The sequence below is a fragment of the Manacus vitellinus genome, unplaced genomic scaffold (genome assembly GCF_001715985.3).
Source record: "Manacus vitellinus isolate BGI_N305 unplaced genomic scaffold, ASM171598v3 scaffold_58_pilon, whole genome shotgun sequence".
Taxonomy (NCBI): Eukaryota; Metazoa; Chordata; class Aves; order Passeriformes; family Pipridae; genus Manacus; species Manacus vitellinus.
The window spans coordinates 266467-273984 of record NW_021940671.1 but is presented as its reverse complement, the minus strand read 5'-3'; positions in this window follow the sequence as shown (position 1 = coordinate 273984).

The window sequence follows — 7518 nt, the reverse complement described above, 5'->3', positions numbered from 1 at the left end:
CACCCCAGGGAGTGGAGGTGCCTGGGATTCACTGCTCTGGACACTCACCTTCTCCACTGGCTGGCACAGCCCTCCTCTCGCTGCAGCTGGGATGGGGGATTTGTACCAGGAGTGCTCAGCACAGCAGCCACTGAAACCTCCAGCAACAGCCAAGTGTGCTCAGCCGAAAGTCAAAGGTAGTGAGAAACAAGCAGTAACTGCACCTGGGTGTATTTCTGGCTTACCTGTATCCAAGCTCTCACCAGTGCAAATCTGAACTAGTTTAGTTAGGTCAGTCCTACAACAGGCAGTATAAGCCTTAATTTTTCTGTGCCAGCTGGCTGGGATGAGTTGGGTTCATCAGTTTGTCACTCATTTAAAAGGTTTTATTTCTAAACCAGTGTGATGACAAACACCTCTCTAGGACATACCCAGAGGTGTGTCTGTTGGAGCTTACACCAGTAGGAAATACAGCTAAATACACTCAGATAAAATGCAGCCACAGCAGAACACAGTTCCTTGTAGTTTTTTTACATGATTTTTCATAGTGTAGATTGTGCACATACAAAAGCTCTTCAGGTCCACACTCACCAACAGGGACAGCTCACCTTGGAGCAACTGTAGCAGTTTCTATCCCCTTCATTGTCCCCTCTGCCTTTTTTTTTAGAGGGCAGGTCAGCTGCTCCCATAGCAGCTGTTGGACCACCAGTCACAGCTCAGCGGGGCAAGGTAAAGCAGTTCCAATTTCAGGAGACCTCCATACCCCAAGCTGTGAACTGGCAGTTGCTGCACAAACAGCTGAGCCCCCCTGCAGCAGGACCGCGTGTCCAAGCGGGACAGGCAGGCACAGGGAAGGAAAACATCACAGCTGTCCCAGAGTGAGCCTCCTGCTCTGAAATCTAAGCCCTACAAGCTTGCCTAGAGCCAGAGTTGCACCAATTACTGTGACTCATTAACACAGACTGGCGTGTGCCCACCTTGGGTCAGGTTATCCACACGCTGCTCCAGCTGCCCACCGAGCAGCCCACCATGGGAGCAGCCTGGGAATCCAGCACCCACCACTGTGACTCGGACCCATCCCTGCTGCTCCAGACTGGCATGACCCTTGGGAGCTAAAGCTGAGCTACTGCTCCTGCTCAGTGCACCCCTTGTGTGCCAGGTGCAGCCTCACCTGTGGAAGACACCATCCACGCTGCTTCCAAGGTAGGCACAGGGAGCGAGGGATAGGGAATTAACACAGTGCTCCCCTCAGATAACCTTCCCAGCACCTGCTTACTTCATTCCAGGCATTTTGTAACCAGAACCCTCCCTGCACGAGTTATTAGTCTAACCCGCCGCTGGCGCACCAGACAATTGGGATCAGAACTAAATCTGGGGTATCCGCAGGGAACTGGCTCCTGCTTTGTGCGTCCTGGCTGGTCCAACAAGGGCAGCTGAAAGTCAGTGCTGAAAAATCCGTCACTTGCTTTTGGTCTAGAAATGTATCACTAAAGCACAAGGGACAGTGTGGATCCCGGGGACTGTCAACCCCCCTTTGCTGCACTGGGATCCCAGTCTGCACTATCCACTGAATCCTCTCCAGACCCTGGAGCAAGAGCAGCTCTCACTGGGCTCTCAGATGGCAGCAGGGGCAGAAGGGCAGCACTGGACATGCTGCTTTGCCTTCCTCCAGCTTGCCCTGCACCTGAGACCCAACTGATGTGGGGGGAGAGGCGAGTGAGGAGTGGATGCTGTTTTGAACAGACAGAAGGGACTGACAGAAGTGAACAACAGGAGTCGGTTTGAAACTCTTGGCACTCGACTCGTTTTCAGCCCACCACCATTCAGCAGCCAAGCTGGAGACCTCCAGGGATGCTCCTGACAGAAGTGACAAACCCAGCCACTGTTGCTACCCTTAACTTGTCATGAAAAATATAAAAAAATCAAACTTGCCCATTTTTCATTACTGTGAAGTAATGGCACCCTGTATTTCTAGACTGTAATCCCACAGTTTTTTAGTGCATTCTGTTACTTCACTAATTTGATCTAGACTATGAGGTAGTTCAGGGGCTCTCATGGGGACTTCTATATTCTGAATCCATTTCTGTAATCTTACACTGTCTCTTTTTTTCCTTCATCTTGTGACCAGTGATACCATTAATCCACTGACCTTGAAGAGAAACAGCTTTTCTCTTTCCAGGTATTGCAGCTGGTGACTTGGCTCCAAGTCTGCCGTGATGATGGATACACAGCACTGGGCTGGATTCCTGCTGAGCATCAGCCTCACGCTCTGCAGGCACAAAGGAAATGTAATTCATCAGGCTTGGCCTTCCTTGTGCAAGAAAGAGCCACATCCCGTGAAGATCGAACACCTCCCGCTGTGCCCGACTACTTGGAATAGCTGTGCCTACTCGGCACTTTGGAGAACTAGACCTAAAATTAACAAAGATAATTTCCCTGCAAGAAATAGCACCTTGGCCTGAACGCGGGATACATCAGCAGGAGTCTGAAACAGGAAGGCTAAAATTGGCTCCAGTCTGGGATTCTGCTGAATGGGCTATAACACAGATCTGAGCATGCAGGACACGCAGCAGCGCTGGAAATCTCCAGCCAAAATCATCCCAAGCTGCAGGATGTATCCCAGTAGTGATGAAAAGGTTACTCCCAGTACTCAGTAGCAGCTCCTGCCTGTACAAGGCTGGGTGATCCACCTTCACCATCACTAGTGACCATCTGATTGAGGCAGAGGTGGGTGCTGGGATGGAAACAGCTCTCCAGCTGGTGGGACAGAGTGCTGGATTTCTAGCAAGGCTTTGTGCTGTACAGCAGTGAAAGCCCACAGATCTCCACAGTGGTGTCTGTGGGATCAACACTGGCCTAAATTTAAACAGACAAAAATAAAGACACATTGGAGAGCAGCCTAGGAACAGAAAGTGTGCACAGTCCTTGGCAGGGCAGTAAAGATGCGGGACTTCCATGCATCAGGCATGCAGGGCTCACGCCTCCCACGCTGCAGTGCCCTGATTTCAGCCACACACTGCAGTCCTGCAGCCCAGGGGCAGCACTGCATTGGAACAGCTATGGAAAATGGAGGGGAGGAGATGATGTACCTGGAGAAGGACAGGTTGATTTAACACCCCTCCCTGCTGCCAAATGCTCTGTGGGCTCTGCAATCATCACCCAAAATAGAGCCACAATCTGTGCCTCCTTCAAGAGACAGTCCCTGCTGGAAACATGTCAGGGCATTGCTGGGGCAGCAATTTACTGCAGGGAGCCACCTCAGGAGCTGCTGACACCGCACCCCACTGTACCTGGCTCCTTTCCCTCTCCCCCACCATTCAAGCTGCCTGTTGATGCTTGCTATAGCCTGGGAACATGACACAGGGCTTGACCCAGCAAGGAATGTAGGCAGGGTTTGGGCAGAAAGGAGGAAAAGTCCTGCATTAACCTGGGGGTGCAAGTCAGAAATCCACCACATGTGGCTGTCACCTAACGTCCAAGACACCTTGGCACAAGGGGTCCCTTCCAGCCCAGCCCCAGCCTGGCAGAGGCTGAGTGGTTCTGAGGCAGCCCCTGTGACAGCCTCTTCTCTCTGGGACTGGACGTATCTTGTGCTTCCCAATGCAAAGACACATCCTCCCCACGACAAGCAGCTCATCCCAGGTAACCTCCTCCTCCTCCCCTTGTTTTGCTGCCAGGGTCCCTCCCAAAACGTGAACTGCTTCAGCCCCAACTTGCCCAACCTCGGCCTCTGTCAGCACCTGAACAGTCACACAAAGCCCTCGGTCCAGACATGCCGTGACAGCACCAGAGCTTCCCCCCTTGTGCACTGTAACCACAGAGCAACAACACAGATGGTCTCTTGGCTTTTCCCATAATCTCCACCACCTTGGGGTGCCCTCGCTGCCGCTTCCAGGCCCTCAACACCTTTGCACAAACCCCGCGCGGGCTGCCCCAGCTGTCCCCTCGCGGGTCACAGGCAGTCACTGGGTGGCACTGTGCCCCTGCCTGTGCGGCCGCCCAGCTCCATCCTCCTCCTCCGCTCGGGGCGGGACGGGGGACGGGGAGGAACCCCTGGCTGGGCTAAGGCTCTCCTTGTCAAAATGGACCCACGCGTGGCAGCCACCACTGACAGATGCCCGGGGACCCCGGGAGGTGACCCCAACACACAAACACGGGCTCCTGCTGCCTCCCTGCCAGGGTGTCTCTCCTCACTGCAGTTACATTTTCATTACCGTGGCAAAAGGAGATCAACTGCATCCTTACAATGTGCCCCTCCATAAAACTAATAGGCCAGGCAATTGGGACAGCCCTGTGAAGTACTTTATAGTCTGGACTCAAGTAGTTCGTGCCACAGCTCACAAGCTGTCCCAGCCCCACATCCCAGAAATCACAGCATTATTTCTCCTCACTGTCCCTTGAGCTGGGAGCAGTGTGAGGGAGGATAAGCATGGTGCCCTGATGCCTGGCTTGGCTTGTTTCCAGTCACTCAGAGCCCCATTTGGCTCCAGTGGCACAGGGCTGATAGAAGCTTCTATAGGGATCATAATTTCCTCTTTCCAGGGCATCACAACACAGCTCTGCACTGACTCCAGGAGCTTTTACACCACCAGTGGGAGTCAAGGGCCAAGAGGCTGGACCAGGGCAGAGACCAGGGAGGCCCTTTGCCAAAGCTTTGCCATTTGCTTCATTTGCAGTTGAAAGCCAGCCGGGCTCACGGGAGGAGCAGCAGCTCTTCCAACACCACGATGGCAAAACCACTCAGCTCTGTGAAAGACCCTTCCCTCCACACTGACACCCGGTGTTTGTTTGGGAAGCTGGGGGGACACATTTGGTGTAACCTGGAGCCCCATTTCGGAGGGTACCTGGCGGGATTTGAGGGACTGTTTTGCCTCCCATGTTGCTGGGGCCCAGCCGACCTCAGTGGTGCACTCCAAGTGTACCTGGAGCAGGGAGCCGAGCCCTGGCTCCAGCAGGGCCAGGTGGACAACCCTGGGGACAACAACAACCGAAAAAAGAGCAGCAGCTGCCACCTTCCCTCTTCCTGCTGCCTAAAAGCAGCCCAAGAAAAGCTTCCTTTAATCACTCCCTCTATATTAGACCCTTCCAGGGGAAATTAGCACAAATGCAACATCAGTGGCACCAAGGGAACGGACCCTGAATGACTTGGAGGGGGGTTAATTAGTTTGTTAAAATCCTTCTCTCTTTAGTTGCCACCTACAGCTCCAAGCCTTGACAAACAGCTGGGAAAAAGGGTCACTGCTGAAAATCAATGCTCTTTAGAGGTAAGAGCTAAAGATCCTCCAAGGACCATCCTGTTGGGAAATAAAGTGGAGGAGACTGTTTCTCCACCATTAGGGTAGAAGACAAGTGTTAGAAGGGAAAGCAAAAGGTTTCTAGGTCTCCATTAAAGTCAGAAGGGAGACAAAGAGCCCATTTCTCCCCCTGTGGTTTACTGTCTTTAATCTCTTTACCTTGGTGTCCCCACCTACCCTGCAGGACAGAGTCACGTTTAGACGTGCTGAAAAGCTTAACTTGTGTTTGCAAAAACGATTCAAGATCCCCAGATACCAACTGCCAGAGACTGCAAAGTGTTACTGCCTGTCCCTTTGGATGATGATCCCTTTGGAGCACAAGAGCTCTCCACTCCTGACATGCTGGGCAGGTAACACGAGTGTGCTGGGGAGAAGGAGCGACATCAGAAAGCCCCACAGCCCCTTACAAACAGTTTCCCCCTTTGATTAAATTAACATTAGACTGTATTGACCCCACAGAATTTTGTACAGCTCCCAGTCCTGCCGTAGCTGCCCCGAGCACGGCGGTGCTGTCTGGTGACCTGCCACAGAGCTGCTGTGTGCCCATGGTGAGATGGGGCCCTGCCAGCACTTCTGACACCTCCAGCACCATTTCAGTGTTGTGGCAGGAGGGCTACAGCTGCAGCCCAGTGATCTCCATGGGCAGCCCTTCGGGACTAAAATTTCCTCAAGTACTTGCTTTAAAGTTGGGACTAACTTCATTTGGCCTTCACATCTGTGCTGCCCCATGGAGGACAGAAGGACAGACAGTTCCAGCCTTAATCCAAGGAAAAGATTTCTTTGCTAGGCACAGGTGTACCCTGCCTTCTATACTGTCCACTGGTGTTTGTGTTTTAAAAGCCACGGCATCATTTGATTCTGCCCAGCTGTCTGAAAAAAAAGCCAACATCCTGTGTACTGCTGGGACCTCTTTGTCAGAGCCTGTGAACTCATCTCCATCCAGCACCAGGATGGATTGAACAAACTGAAGCAGTATTTTATTGCTCAAGCATAAAACATGGGAATAAACAAGCACTGAAGTGCTACTGATCATTAAAACCAGATGGGAGCCCATTTACTGCCTCCAGCAGTGAGGTGCCACGGCTGCTCTGCTGAGGCCCCCTTGAAATAGGAAACCCAAGGCACCATCTGGGAGGTGCTGGATGGCAGTGGCTACAGGCAGCCCCTGCAATTCCAGGCTGGAGTTATCTGTACTGTCCTCTCACCACCATCCCAGGGATAACCAAGGAGCAACAGAGCTGTTAGTCCTGGCTCCAGAAATACAGTCACCTCTGTTAAGGTTGTGCCTACATGAAAATGCCCCGTTGAGGACAAGCAGCCCATCGAGGCCAGTCCCATTGTCCAAGGAGGTGGGATGGGGAGAATCACAGGCCAAATTGTCCACACACAGAGCGGGGACTTGGCTGCATTTCAGTTGTATTTTTTCAAATGCGCATCAGAGAACCATCCCTGGTTCTGGTCACTCCTGCACAGTTCACCTCCTGGATGATAGTTTATCCAAAGCAGCCCAAGTCTGACCTTACTTCCTTAACCAACCAATGCTGTCTGGCATAGGAAGTACTATGGTGGGAAGAAGCCAGGGGCTATTTCCTCCCCTTCCTAATCAACACACCTACCACAGATAAAGGCACAAGGAGAGCATTCCCAGTCTGAAGTCTTGGAAACTGGCCTCCAGGAACAGCTCCATCCTAAGCACTCCCAGCTGCAAGCTGGGCTCAATCCCCTCCCTAGACTGAAGCTTTGCACCCTTGTCTCCAAGTCCCATCTCCCCATGTCAGGGAACCCTCTCAGCAGCGGCAACCAGAGCCCGGTATGGGGCCAGGGACGGACTCCTGGGCGGCCCCTGTGAGCCGAGGGGAGATGCAAATGGAGCAGGAGACTGCTGGAGAAGCAGAGACAGACAGATGCTTTTACACTTCAAAGGGAACAGGGCCCTCCGAGCCTTTCAGGAATACGCACAAATCGATAGACTCCTTTCAAACACCGAGCACATTTGCTCAAGGGTGAGGCAATTAGTCCCTGAGGATGGAGGCAGGACAGGGCCATTAACAGCCATACGGGCAGGATGAGAAACATGCAGCATGACTCCAATGGCTCCACGAGGAACTGCTGCCCAACCTGCTGAGCAAAAAACTGCGCGGTTCTGGCCTCACTTTCTCATCCACGGTTTTCAAAATGCCCTGGTGCCCCCAGGGGCTCTACAGGGAGTGCATTAGTGTCATTCAGCCCATGTCAGTGCAATGCT